General features: G+C 42.2%; 2 non-coding genes across 2 annotated transcripts; one reads left to right on the top strand and one right to left on the bottom strand.

The window, feature by feature from the left end:
• Window positions 1-8,437: 8,437 nt before the first annotated feature.
• On the top strand, window positions 8,438-8,539 carry LOC125995492 (U6 spliceosomal RNA). The gene has a single exon (XR_007491007.1). It is a non-coding gene; the product is annotated as a U6 spliceosomal RNA (small nuclear RNA).
• A 1,590-nt stretch (window positions 8,540-10,129) lies between these two features.
• LOC125995464 (U6 spliceosomal RNA) lies at window positions 10,130-10,232 on the bottom strand. The gene has a single exon (XR_007490986.1). It is a non-coding gene; the product is annotated as a U6 spliceosomal RNA (small nuclear RNA).
• Window positions 10,233-15,407: the final 5,175 nt, after the last annotated feature.

Genomic DNA, 15,407 nt, shown 5'->3' with positions numbered 1-15,407 from the left:
ACTTTCTTATCAGCAAAAAACTTTATCAGTACATACTGTTTGATCTATAAGTTTCTTCACAACAGACAATTCACAGGTCTTAAATTTGGGTTACAAACCTTCTGAATAAGATCCATTTCAGACAGCAGAGTTGAGCCAGAGGCTACTCCGGTATCCAAAGAACAAATATTAACAACTCACAGTATTCTAATGTCAGGCCAAACCCTGGGTGTCAATTCTGATATAAATTAAAAGATTAGCAAGTTTGCCAGGTGTTCCTATGAAGGCTTTCTTTCTTCTGAGTGAGCAACTGCTTAAAGATACAGAACATCTTTTAAAAGACTAACTTCACTTTGAGAATTACAAATTTACTGTTATGTTTCTCTCTTTTATTTTTCTAATTTTGTCATCTGGAAGCAAATGCCAACTATATGCATGCTTAGCACAGCAGCTAAGGTTATTCTTATTAGGCCAAACAAATGTTTGCAACTATTACTAAGTTTGAGAAACACCACCCTCATTTTTCAAGAATGCCACCTCTCTTTGAGGTTCTTTTTCAGCCATCTGTGCTTGCAGAGCCCAGCGGGCCTTCTGATTTTAACTTCCCTTAAACTGTGGCAGTAGTACACCTGATCATATCTGCAAATAAATAAATTAGCACAAAATACTTTTGTTCCTCAAGGCCAGCACTTCAGTTTCAATGGCAACATAGCTTGTATAAGAGTGCATTGTTCTTCAAAGCCATGCCAGCATTGACTGTAACTTAGTTTATGTAAGAATACTTGCTTGGGTGCTGTAGCTAGCTTGGTCCAAATACGTTAGACAACTTCTTTGAATTCTCTCTAGGAAAGTTGATGCATAGACAGTCAAAGAAGAAATATGAAGAACCACACAAAGTTATGTGGGAGAACAAATGCCCCGCTTTAAAGTGAAGAATTGGTGTATATATGGGGAATATTGGCCAGTCACGTTTTTTTGTTTTTGTTTTTGGGTCACACCCAGCAGTGCTCAGGGGTTACTCCTGGCTCTATGCTCAAAAGTCGCCCCTGGCAGGCACAGAGTACCATATGGGGTGTGGGGATTTGAACCACAGTCCTTCTGCCTGGAAGGCAGACACCTTACCTCCAGGCTATCTCTCAGGCTCAAGTTACAGATTTTTATGGTATAATAAAGAATGCTCACATTTTGTTCCTTTGCAAAGTACAACATATCTCTCTTGTTAACAGAAGCTTTATCAGTAACTATTGTTTGATCTTCAAACCAATTCAAATGACTCTAGGTGGTTTGCAGACCTTTAAATACATACATATCAATTAAGAGTCCAGCCGCAGCAGCCCGGAGAGATAGCACAGCGGTGTTTGCCTTGCAAGCAGCCGATCCAGGACCAAAGGTGGTTGGTTCGAATCCCGGTGTCCCATATGGTCCCGCGTGCCTGCCAGGAGCTATTTCTGAGCAGACAGCCAGGAGTAACCCCTGAGCAACGCTGGATGTGGCCCACAAACCAAAAACCCAAAAAAAAAAAAAAAAAAAAAAAGAGTCCAGCCGCAGGGGCCGGAGAGATAGCATGGAAGGTAAGGCGTTTGCCTTTCATGCAGGAGGTCATCGGTTTGAATCCCAGCGTCCCATATGGTCCCCCGTGCCTGCCAGGAACAATTTCTGAGCCTGGAGCCAGGAATAATCCCTGAGCACTGCCGGGTGTGACCCAAAAACCACAAAAAAAAAAAAATCCAGACTCAGGGGTCCTCAAACTTTTTAAACAGGGGGCCAGTTCACTGTCCCTCAGGCCATTGTAGGGTCTGACTATAGTAAAAATAAAACTTATGAACGAATTCTTATGCAACTGCATATATCTTATTTTGCAATGAAAAAACAAAACAGATACAAATACAATATGTGGCCCGCGGGCCATAGTTTGAGGACCACTGGTCCTGAGGATAAAAAGAAGGTAAATTTTAACACCTCAAAGCAGTTCCTCTCTGGCCAGATCCTACGTGTCAATTCTGATGTTGATTAAGGGATTTAGCAAGAAATCAGCTTTTCATCAAATTTCCTATTCCTGAGGGAAGTTTTTTGGATGTAGGGGCTATATCACAAATAACTAACTTCCTAAGGTCTGGCTTTTGGAAGGGGCAATGAGAGAGACAAACTTATATGAAAGAGATGTAAAGCTATACCTGGTCAAAGTTTTCTTAACAGCCCATTGCTACTTCCAGGCCACAATTCGAATGTTAACTCTGAGGTAAATTTAATTAGCAAGTCACTCAGTGTTCCTTAGAGATGCCCCAAAGCAAACATTTCTTTTGCCTTCCAGCAGTCTTTTCTAAACCTGCAGGGCATTTTAAAAGACTATTAGGATTGAAGTTGTTTATAAAATATCTCTTGGTGCAGTATTTCCCAGGTAAAAGCTATATTTGCTATATTGCCTGTATAAATACTTATGTTTGTAAGTAAATGCTCAAATATATACACAATACAAAAGAAGGGAGATTCGATTTTAGGCCGAATAAATGCTTTTAACTAAGCATGAGAAATATCACCTTCACTATCAGAATCTGGTCAGAAATCCACACTGAGGAAAGGCTTATCTTTTCTCGCTGAGGAAAGGCCTTCAGACAGAACTTATTAAATTATGGTAGGTGTTCAAGGAGGAAGTTGGGGTCATTGGTGGTAGGAACATTGCACTGGTGAAGGGGGGTTGTTCTTTTTTATAACTAAAACCAAACAACAAGTACGTTTGTAATCATGGTGCTTAAAAAGATATATTTTAAAAAAGCAATCTAATAGTGAGCAACAGTCCACAGCAAAAGGACTTTGGAGAAAAAGGGCAGCTGAGAGCAAATCAGTGGCAGCAATGGTGGCACCTTCTTCTCAGGCTGAGGGAAAGCAGGCTGGGAATCTGTCTTTTCACTGTGGGAGCTCCTTGGCAACTAGTTGGGGTGGGGGGAGGTGTTGACATTGAATTCTGATGCTAAATAGTTTTAAAATACTGTGTGTTTTTCATATTAAAATCACTTGAGCTTCAGTTGCCCTAAGATTGGCTTAATTTATGATATCTCAAATGTAGGTCCCATCAAAAGCCATGGATAAACTAAGGGTCAGGCATTATGCTACCTGGCTTCGACATGGAAGAAATAGGGCCCACTAGAATTTGATAATCAGTCAAGATTGAATAAGATCTTGTTGGGGTCAGGGATTAGTCCCCCTCTCTCGAGCGAGCGGCGTCTGGAGCATTTCAAGGAGATATGGAGCCATGCAAATTTGTAAAAAGGATGATTTATTTCTTTCTGGTGCCAGGGTGACACCAGGGCCAGTGTTAAGGGATGAACCCCAGAGCAAAGACACTGAAACACAATTCTCACAAGTTTTTATACAGCAAAGGCCTGAGTTGTATCACAGTATGTAGGGCAGCGTTTTTCAACCACTGTACCATGGCACACTAGTGTGCCATGGGAAAAATTCTACTTTCATTTATAATATGCGGCTTCAGCTCACAAATAGACCAATCATTAGAATATCAACTTTGTGTTCAGCTAGAGCCAGATTTTGCATTGAGTAAGTATACAGAAATATGAACAATTATAAAATCCTTTATTATTTTATAATAAAGTAATTATAAAATAATTTATTTGTGTTTATTCCATTTCTAGTCAAGAGAATTACTTTATATAGTCAATATAGGCACAGAGTTAAATTTTTTAACATCTTCTAATGGTGTGCCTGGTGATTTTTTTTTATTATTATAAAAAAGTGTGCCTTTGCACAAAAACGTTGAAAAACACTGGTGTAGGGCATTTGCCCTCATTTATCCCTGAGCCTGGCAGGAGTAATTTCTGAGTGCAGAAACAGAGTAACTCAAGAGCACTGCTGGATGCAGCCCCCAAACAAACAAACAAACAAACAAAAACCCATCAAGCCTAATGGGTTACAAAGGAGCAACTTGAACTCTACAGTTTCTAAAACCAGAATTGGATGGAAAATGTTGCAAATTACTGTGAAGTAATAGATTTGCACAAACTGCTTTTTGTTCCTCAAGGCCAGCATCATGCTGTCTTGTTAATCAGTCTTCCCATTTTATGGAAATGCATGCTATTGTTAAGGGAACCTAATTGCAAGTCAGTTTGGTCACCAGGTATCAAACTTAATTTTGCCTTAAGAAAGCATTTCCAGGGGCCGGAGAGATAGCATGGAGGTAAGGTGTTTGCCTTTCATGCAGGAGGTCATTGGTTTGAATCCCGGTGTCCCATATGGTCCCCTGTGCCTGCCAGGAGCAATTTCTGAGCCTGGAGCCAGGAATAACCCCTGAGCACTGCCGGGTGTGACCCAAAAACCACAAAAAAAAAAAAAAAAAAAAAAAGCATTTCCAACAAGTGTGAAAACCCCTGGTTTAAATTAACTTACTTTGAGCTCCAGAAGAGGAATACTATTTCTGTGTTAATCAGTCAGGACTGTGCTGACCTCTGGGATTTCCCCAAATGTGGGAAACTCAACTGCATAATTTGTGGTAGTGGGGGACTGTGTTCTCTCTCTCCCCTGAAAAAAAATCAGTCAGGACTCCTGAAGAGATGCACAAAGACAGCAGGAGCCAATCATGATCTCACTCCCAGAAAGCACACAAATAAATTCTTTTCTCTTCCATTAGCTTTGGCTACAATCTTGATTCTGTGGTATTCCCTAACATTTTGGCCTTGATCTAGGGGATACCAGCTCAGAAAGCAGGAACAGACAAATCCTAGGCACCCCATGTATAGCCCAATCTCTACCAGCACAAAGGGCGAGTATTGCTGAGTATTGTCAAAAACAAAACAAAGCAAAAATAACAATGATGGGTTTTAGAGATAGTACAGGGATTAAGGCTCTTGACTTGGACAACCAATTCCTTGAGGACGACCAGCAGTGATTCCATGCACAGAGTCAGAAATTGTAAAGCCCCAAACCAAAAACAAACAAATAAAATTTACATCTTTATTTTTGGGGGGGGGGTTTGCCCAACAGCTCTCAGGGGTTACTCCTGGCTCTACACTCAGAACTTGCTCCTGGCAGGCTGAGGGACCATATGGGATGCTGGGATTCGAACCACCATCCTTCTGCATGCAAGGCAAACACCTAAACTCGATGCTATCTCTCCGGTCCTAAAATGTAGATCTTACATACTGGTATTTTTTTATACCTCAGCTGGTGTGTTCTCATGGTATTAAAGTTTACAGCTCTTCAAATCTGGGAATTTGAGTCCCAAAGGATTACATGTATCTCTGAGGCACAGCACAACCCAGACACACTGCAGTCTGACTGCAGAGGGTTTCTGGAGCCAGTTACAAGGGATAGCAGAGAGATTTAAAAAAAAGACTTAGGGGAAACACACACACACACACACACACACACACACACACACACAAAACAGTGTGCATCTTTATTGCTAATTACTTGCTACCCTACCATGAGCTCCCAACCTTGACCATCAGGGGATCTTAGCAAAACGATGTCTCAAATATGGATAGAAACCTGGGGGAGGTGGTGGGATGGTTGTAGTGGCAGAAATTTGAACGATATTCATGATATAATTATGGGCTTCCTGAAACAGGTCAGCACCCAGGAAAGTCTCCACTCGTTTAAGCCAGGCTTCCAGTTTCTTATGTCCCACAAACAGGTCACAGCCAGCACCCAAGGCCTACAGGAACAAGAATTTAAAAAAAAAAAAGTTCTCAATGCTCGATTACAAGGGCCCTGACAGCACCAGGCCATTTCCCCAAGTTCCTGAGAGTTTTGAGTCACCAGCTTCATGGCAGGACCCAAGAGCACCATCTCAAGAGAGAAGCATGGGGTCAGCTCCTCAGCACTATTCAGTGAGAAACTTGTTCTCATCTAGACAAAGTGCTGCTTTCTCAGGGTTTCTAACAGAGGGTAGCAATAGGGGAGCTTGGCTGTTTAGGGCCAATTCATACCTGCATCACTTCCCCTAGCGCCACTAGGTCAGCAATAGTCATCTCCTGGCCAGCAAGAAAAGGCTTGTTGCCCAGGAAGTATTCCTCCATCTTATGCAATGTCTTCTCTATGAGATCTTTGTTGCGTTCCACTTTCTCCTCTGGTACTTGGATCCCACAGATGGGAGCAATCACCTGAAGGAACAAAAGTGGGGCTCTGGTCATGGTCTCTACAATCATTCATGACCTGAGCCACAATCTGATAGTGCTTCTCACCTTTACCAAAATTGGCACACCTAAAGTGCCCCGAACGAGGTCTCCATGCCAGCCCAGGTACTCATGGATGCGGGCTCGGATGTGAGGATCAGATGGATACCAGTGACTGTCTGTTTTATATTTAAAGATCATGTAGAACAGGATGGCCACGCTGTGGAGTACATCAGGATCAGAAGCTCACACCTCCAGATGCTCCCAGCCCCACAGGAGCTCTGGAGTTTCGCTGCATTTCTTCACCTCTACCCCAAGCTCCCTGGGCACCACCTCCTCCCTCTCCCCACTGTGCCTCCCTGAATCACCATATTTCTGTGTCCCCACAGGCACAGGGTAGAGCTTCTGTTTGGCACTGAAGAACCTCAACTCTGGGCCAAAGATGCAGTGGTGGGGGGAGGGTTGGCCAGAGGCACAAGAGTGGTAATTAAGTACCTTTCACTCAAGACAAAGTCACCATCTTTGAGGACAGGAACCCTCTGCAGGCTGCTCATTTGTGCAAAGTCCTTGTTAATGGTCTCTCCTAAGGAGGAAATCAGAGACCTATAGACAGAGCCACACCTACTGAGTTGTCAGAGTAAAGATACCCAGGTTCAGCTGGCCTCCTGCTCCCTCCCCAGCCTGCCTGAGTTCAGGGGTGGCCTCCTGCCACCCTTTTGAGTTATGATGGAGCTGCTGCAGATGATTGAAGAGAAGTTATTTTCATTTAGCTGGAACTGGCATGGTCGCTCAGGGGTTACTCCTGACTATCTGCTCAGAAATAGCTCCTGGCAGGCACGGGGCAGCATACGGGACGCTGGGATTTGAACCAACCACCTTGGGCCCTGCATCGGCTGCTTGCAAGGCAAACACCGCTGTGCTATCTCTCCGGCCCCAGGTTCTATCATTTCCACAACAATGTGTCTTGGCTCCAAGTGTGTGTGTGTGTGTGTGTGTGTGTGTGTGTGTGTGTGTGTGTGTGTGTGTATTTCTGTAGTTTGAGTCACACAGTGGTTTTCAGGTGATTGTCCATGATAAGAGATGAGAAAAGGTTTAGGGAAGGGGGAATTCACTCCCAGAGGTGTTGAAGAACCAGGGTGACTGAGATGGAACCCGGGCCTCCCAGTTGCCAAGTAACCACTCAAACCCTTTGATCTCTAGCCCTCACAAAATCTTCTCCACCTCAGCCTCCTATCAAACCCCTCCCCTGCTCTCTGTCATACACACACACACACACACACACACACACACACACACACACACCACTGAGTGACATTTTGTTCATTTTTAGAGAGAAAACAAAAGTTTAGGAAGTCCTATTGCTTATCAAAGGACACCCAGAGGAAGGTTTGTGCTCAGTTGTGAGCTGCAGTGTTTGGGGGAGGCTCCTGTTCTTGGAGCAGAGTTTTGACTTCCCAGGAGGGGAGCTAATAGGGTCCCACCTTTCAGTAGGTCCACATGGCGTAGCTCGAAGGGGATGTGGTTCTTCTTGGCAAAGATGTAGACGACGCGGCATGGCTGGGAAATCAGGTCCAGGTAGAGCTCCAGACCCATGATGGAGGCGATGCAGAACCTGGTGATGGATGTGCAGGGTGGATCTGGGATTTTAACAGCGCTGCCCTTCTGGGACCAGATCCAGGTTGGGACCCGCCCTAGCATGGTCTCTGTCCAACCAATCACAACCCTGTCCAGCCTGGCTCTGCACTCTGGATTCACTCCAGATGGGACTCGTGGGACCATATTGGGTGCCAGGGATTGAACAAAATTGACCATGTGCAAAGTAAATATCCTTCAATTAGTCTGGAGGTGTTTAGGGATTACTCCTGACTATTTTGGGGGATCATTTCTAGCAGGTTTGGGGGACCATATGGGGTGCTGGGGATCTAACCCAGGTTGGCTGTGTGCAACACAAGCACCTTACCATACAGAGAGGTATGATCTTCTGGCCCCTAGATGGAGAATTTTAAAAATCACTAGGGCAACTATAATGGAGAAAGGTCAACATTGGTGGTGGAAATGTCCCTAATTCACTGTCACTATGTTACTGAAATACAACTATAAAAAACTTGTAAAAAATAAAAATAAAATTTTTAAAAAATCACTTGGGCCAGTTAGATAAGCTCCAAGGTTACTGGTGAGCAGTATCCAATTTAGAGTTTGAATACCCCCTGAAAACCTGACCCCATAGATATTCGTCCAGTCTTCAAAGGTCAGGCATAGGATTTCACAAGAGCTTTCAGCAAACTAAATACTTCTTCTCTCCAATCTGTTTCTCCATTAGAAATTGTCTCTTGGTGATTGCTTTGGCAGCACATATTCTAAAATTGAAACAAAACTCAGAAGATTAGCATGTCCCTACATAATGATGTTATGCAAATTCGAGAACCTATATTTTAAAGATGGTCTTCAGTAGGAAAATCCCCACTGGAGTGGGTGGGGGATAAGTCAAGAAAGTGAACACTAGAAATATTGCTATGGGGAAATATGATACCAGTAGTGTATGTCTCCAGGAGACTTATGTGATGCTGGATAGTGGAAGGGAAACAGGGGACATTGATGGAGGGAAATGGACATTGGTGAACAAAGTGATGTTAGAAAATTGTATACCTGGAACTTAATCACAAACATCTTTGTACTTTATAATTCATAGTGATTCAATAAAAAAGTAAGTAAAAAGAAAGTGTCTTTTATCTTCTAGACCATTTGGTAAGATAAAAGCATGGGCTATTTTCTTTTTTTCTCTTTTAATAATATCTTTATTTAAAAACTGTGATTACAAACCTGACTATACTTGGATTTTAGTCACTCATTGGCTGTTTTCAATGTTTGTTGTTGTTATTTTGTTTGGGGGCCACATTAGGAATAATTCCTGGCTGTGCATTCAGGATTGGTCCTGGCAGTGCCTGGAGGATTATATGGGTTGAGGGAGTCTTATCTAGGTCTGCCATGTGTAATGCAAACACCCAACTTTCTGTACAATCTCTCCAGCTCCTGTTTTCAATTCTTAAGGACTTCACATTTGCGGGGGACACATTCGGTGATGATAAGGGGTTACTCCTGGCTATGTGCTCAGAAATTGCTCCTGGCTTGGGGGACCATATGAGGTGCTGGGATTTGAACCACAATCAGTCCTGAATCGGCTGCATGCAAGGCAAATGCCTTGCTAACTATATGCATGCTTAGCACAGCATCAGGAAGATTTTTATTAGACCAAACAAATGTTTGCAACTATTACTAAGCTTGAGAAATACCACCCTCACTTTTAAAGAAAGCAACCTCTCTTTGAGGTCCTTTCTCTGCCATCTGTGCTTGTGAGCCCAGCGGGCCTTCTGATTTTAACTTTCATTAAACTGTGGCAGTAGTAAACTTGATTGTTGGGTCCTGTTTACTCCTTTATTGGTTATTTGTGTATCCTCAAAGAGCTCCCAGAATGAGAAGTTGATTCCCATTCCCTTATCTCTTTGTGGGAGGAGATCTTGGTAATATTTGTCCATAGCAAATAATCCACACAAACAGGAAGGTAAAGGGGTAAAAAGGTTGGGAGCAGAGAGTCCTTTGTCAACCTGGAAGTAGCAATGGGCTATTAAGAAAACTTTGCCAGGTATAGCTTTGCATCTCTTTCATATAAGTTGTCTCTTTCATTGCCCCTTCCAAAAGCCAGACCTTAGGAAGTTAGTTATTTGTGATATAGCCCCTACATCCCAAAATCTGTTCCCTCAGAAATAGGAAATTTGATGAAAAGTTTGATTTCTTGCTGAATCCCTTAATCAACATCAGAATTGACACCTATGTCCTAGTCAGAGAGGAACTGCTTTGAGATGTTAAAATTCACCTTCTCTTTATCCTCTGGACTCTTAATTGAAATGTATGTATTTAAAGGTCTGCAAACCACCTAGAGCCATGTGAATTGTTTTGAAGATCAAACAATAGTTACTGATAAAGCTTCTGTTAACAAGAGAGATATGTTGTACTTTGTTGTTTTTGTTTTTAATATGGAACACTTCTCGAATTGGTGTGTCATCCTTGCACAAGAGCCATCTAATCTCTGTATTGTTCTAATTTTAGTATATGTGCTGCCGAAGTGAGCACTGTACTTTGTAAAAAAAACAAAATGTGAGCATTCTTTTTCATACCATAAAAATCTGTGACTGGCCAATATTCCCCCATATACACACCAATTCTTCACTTTAAAGCAGGGCATTGGTTCCCCCACATAACCTTGTGTGGTTTTTCAAATTTCTTTTTTTTTGTTTTTTTTTTGTTTTTGGGCCACACCCGGCGATGCTCAGGGGTTACTCCTGGCTATCTGCTCAGAAATAGCTCCTGGCAGGCATGGGGGACCATGTGGGACACCGGGATTCGAACCAACCACCTTTGGTCCTGGATCAGCTGCTTGCAAGGCAAACACCGCTGTGCTATTTTCCGAGCCCGGTTTTTTCAAATTTCTTACTGTGCTGTCTATGCATCTACTTTCCTAGAGAGAATTCAAAGAAGTTGTCTAACGTATTTGGATCAAGCTAGCTATAGCATGCAAGCAAGTATTCTTAGATAAACTAAGTTACAGTCAAAGCTGGCATGATCTTGAAGAACAATGCACTCTTTTATAAGCTATCTTGCCTTTGAAACTGAAGTGCTGGCCTTGAGGAACAACAGTATTTTGTGCTAATTTATTTATTTGTTTTTATTTAAATTTTTGTTTTTGTTTTTGTGTTATACCCGGCATTGCTCAGGGGTTACTCCTGGCTGTCTGCTCAGAAATAGCTCCTGGCAGGCTCGGGGGACCATATGGGACACCGGGATTCGAACCAACCACCTTTGGTCCTGGATTGGCTGCTTGCAAGGCAAGCACCGCTGTGCTATCTCTCCGGGCCCTTATTTAATTATTTTGTGTCACACTCGTAGTGCTCAGGGGTTACTCCTGGCTCTATGCTCAGAAATCCCTCCTGGCAGGCTCCGGGGACCATATGGGATGCTGGGATTTGAACCACCGACCATCTGCATGCAAGGCAAATGCCTTACCTCCATGCTATCTCTTCATCCCCTGTGCTAATTTATTTAATTGCAGATATGACCAGGTGTTGTATATGAAAACATTTCCAGAAGATTATTCTTTGCCTGTTGTCCCACCTTGACCTTCCAGATGGAAGTGCTCTGGGGAGCTGAATAGTTCAGAAGCGAAGTGTTCAGGGTCTTTTGTCAGAGTTTACTGGATGGCACCAGGTGGTTTTTGGAGCTGGTAGTAGGCTGACAAAGGACTCTTTGCTCCCAACCTTTTTACCCCTTTACCCTCCTGTCTGTGTGGATTATTTGCAGTGGATAAATATTACCAAGATCTCCCTGCCACAAGGGGATAAGGAGATGGGAATTAATTTCTCATTCTGGGAGCTCTTTGAGGATACACAAATAACCAATAAAGGAGTAAATGGGACCCAACAGATGACTCATGAACAAGCTGAACCTGGACCCTCAATAACTGTAAGTGAAATTTTTTATTGGAAATTTCCTCTGGAGACCATTGGATGGCTTCTGTGGATTTTGCCATCTTGTTTCAAACACATTGGTTCTGCATTAGTCAAGTGGATTATTCCGCCTTGTTCTAAACCAATTGGTTTGGCGGTAGGGAAAATCATTGCTGTTGGATTGTTGTGGTCTATATTTCAAACAAAATTTATACTCCAATAATTGCCTCTCCTGAATGGTCTCCATCCATCATCGTTTGTGGAATTTCTGTGTTGGCTAATATTGTTATTGTGAGCATTAAGTATTGGCTGGTGTTTAGGAAATAGAAACTGTAGAAATAGTGAGGCTAAAACCAGTATGGATAATAAGGAAATCTATCCAATGAAAATCCAGACAAAGGTGCATGCTGACGAATCCAGCCCCACCATCAAAAATATAGGCATTTTTTCCCCATGAACACTACAAGTCGGGACAATAATTTAAAAACTCACAATTCAAATCCAAATCTTAACACTAATGACCAACCTCCAGTGCTAAGTCCACAAGTGAATCCTGTTTCTATTCACAGAATTGGATCACGTAATAGTGCTGACTCAGATGATAAAACACACGCTCATATTCCAGCACCTACTTCACATTTCAGGCCTCAGAGCCCTATTCAGAGTAATTTGGCTAATCCGGCCTCAGTCCTGTCACACGGAGTGAATATTTCAATCTTGAGATGGAAAAACAAATAGATCAAAAAAAAATAGTTTAAAAAAGCATGTACAGATTTTGGACCAACATCACCATACTGTGTAGAGTTAATAATTTTTTGTTGTCATAAATTACCTTGGACTCTGTATGATTTTTTAAAAAAAATTGCTGACATATGCCTGCCATCTAAACAGCAAACCAAATGGGAAATGTTTTATTCAGAAGGTGTAAAAACCAAATTATATAGCCCAGATAAAAAAAAAAAAACAAGTGACAGGGGTCACTCTCTCGTATGAATTATTGATGGCAGAAAATCAATATGCAGATGGTCAGGCACAAGCTGCTTTACCTAAGGAAACCTTAAAAATCATTAAGGATATTGCACTGTCTTCATGGGAAAAAATTGATACTAGCAGCACTGGTGTAGGAACCTTTTTAAAAATTACCCAAGGCCCCCCTGAGCTGTATGTAGAGTTTGTAGGTAAACTTAAAGATGCTCTGAAAATACAAATAAAAAATGAGGAGGTGAGAAAATTTCTAGAAAAATGTTTGGCTTATTATAATTGCTCCTTTACAGAAAAAGGCAGATTTAAATGATTTTCTGTATGCCTGTCGAAATATTTATGATGTGCCCAAACCCTCATCAAACTTGAACTCAGTACAAACCTTTATGGTTACCAAGGGAGCAATGCCTTCCCCCCCCCCCCTTTGGACAAAGTACTTTCCGGAAAACCAGGGCTTTTGCCCAAAATGCAGAAAAGGACGACATTGGGCAAAAGACTGCAGATCAGGAAACCGCATTGATAATAATCTGAGGAGAGGTTTCAACAGAATCCCCAGGAGGCAAATCAACTGTTACCATTGTGGGAAGCCTGGGCATGTCAAAAGAGATTGCAGACTTCTTTTAAATTCAGCTTCCTCAAGGACACACATACACAATGCAGGGAAACACCCACAAGGCCTTCTCCTAGGCCCTTCCAAATCAGGGGCAAAGCCCGCAGACAATAATTCTTCCCAGCCCAGCCCAAGGAAATTCATCACAAATAGGAAATTAATTCACGAGACATCGAGGAGCACTAGATTGGACACAATATGCCCAGAGGACATTACAATTTACTCAGTAGCATGCCCTTATATGTTAAAAACTGGTATTGTGGACCTGGCACCCCAGATACAATGGGTTTGATTCTTGGCAGAAGTTCCCTCAACATAAAGAGTATATCAATACCACTGGTGTCATTGACTCAAATTCAATGGAAGAAATCATTGTAGTTATTAACATACCAGTTACATGGAACTTTTAAAAAAGGGGACGTAATTGCCCAAATCGTGATAGTGCCTTATGCCAAATGTGGGAACTCAGATAAGAAAAGAATTGGAGGTTTTGGAAGCATAAATCTGGGTGCTGCCCACAACCCACTCGTGGCTCTGGTTACTACATTAAGAGACTAAAACCCAATGATCAAACTTCACTAGGAAGGGCGACCTTTTAATGGCATGCTGGATTCGGGTGCTCAGGTTACCGTAATCTCTGATAAAGCATGGCCAGAAAATTGGCCTCTCCAGAAAATTCTGTATTCTCTGGAAGGAATAGGAGGTTTAAGTTCATGTTTGCTGAGTGCAAAAACTATGGTGTTTTATGGCCCAGAAAATCAAAGAGCTATAATCAGACCTCATGTGGGCCGATTTTCTCCATCCTTGTGGGGCCGTGACCTACGCAAACAGTGGAATCCAGAATTCCACATCCCACTAGCTCCAGAAGCATCCAAACCTTCCCTTGATTTAAAAACCCAAATTTTTCGTAGGGGCCACTGCCATAAAAACTCCAGCACTGGGCCTGAAGAGACAGCACAGCGGCGTTTCTCTTGCAAGCAGCCCATCCAGGACCAAAGGTGGTTGATTTGAATCCTGGTGTCCCATATGGTCCCCAGTGCCTGCCAGGAGCTATTTCTGAGCAGACAGCCAGGAGTAACCCCTGAGCACAGCCGGGTGTGACCCAAAAACAAAAAAAAAAAAAAAAAACAAAAACAAAAAAAAAACAAAACCAAAAAAAAAACTCCAGCACCAATAAAGATAAAATGGAAATCTGACAAACCAATTTGGACAGGTCAGTGGCCTCTTACAACTGATCAATTAAAGGTGCTGACATAATTAGTGGTGGAACAAGCTGAGTTTAGGACATATTGAACCTTCTTTTTCTCAATGGAATTCACCTATATTTACAATAAAAAAGAAATCCGGTAAATGGAGACTCTGTGAATTTATCCATGATACCTATGGGCAAATTGCAGACAGGTTTACCATCACCTGTAGTTATTCCAAAGGAATGGCCTCTAATAATAATTGATCTGAAAGACTGATTCCATCATATTCCTATTCATCCAGATGATATAAAACGTTTTGCATTTTAAGTTCCTTCTCTCAATAATACTCATCTCTGCAGATGTTTCCAATGGACTGTTCTCCCCCAGGGCACGCTGAATTCCCCAACAATGTGTCAGTTTTTTGTAGATAAGATTTTGAGCCCTGCTCTTGAAAAATTTCCTCAAGCCATGATCTTTCATTATACAGATGATATCTTGCTCACAATGAACAATGAAACAGATTTACAGGACTTATACTGTTATGTTATTGACTGTTTAAAAACATCAGGACTAAAAATAACTTTAGAAAAATACAGACGATGCCACCGTATCAATACTTGGGTTTTATTTTGAACCGAACATCAATACATCCACAAAAAATTCCTTTTTTTTTTTTTTTTTTTTTTTGGTTTTTGGACCACACCCGGCGATGCTCAGGGGTTACTCCTGGCTGTCTGCTCAGAAATAGCTCCTGGCAGGCTTGGGGGACCATATGGGACACCGGGATTTGAACCAACCACCTTTGGTCCTGGATCAGCTGCTTGCAAGGCAAACACCGCTGTGCTATTTCTCCGGGCCCCTACAAAAAATTTCTATCAAAAAAGAAAACCTCAGAACACTTAATGACTTTCAGAGACTTTTAAGTGACCTAAATTGGCTCTGCCATGCACGAGGAATCCCAAATGCAGAGTTGTCTAATCTGTTTAAAACTTTGGAGGGTGGTCCTACTTTAGATAGCCCGAGA

Source organism: Suncus etruscus, chromosome 17, assembly GCF_024139225.1.
Source record: "Suncus etruscus isolate mSunEtr1 chromosome 17, mSunEtr1.pri.cur, whole genome shotgun sequence".
NCBI classification, from domain to species: Eukaryota; Metazoa; Chordata; class Mammalia; order Eulipotyphla; family Soricidae; genus Suncus; species Suncus etruscus.
This window is presented reverse-complemented; position numbering and strand designations above follow the sequence as displayed.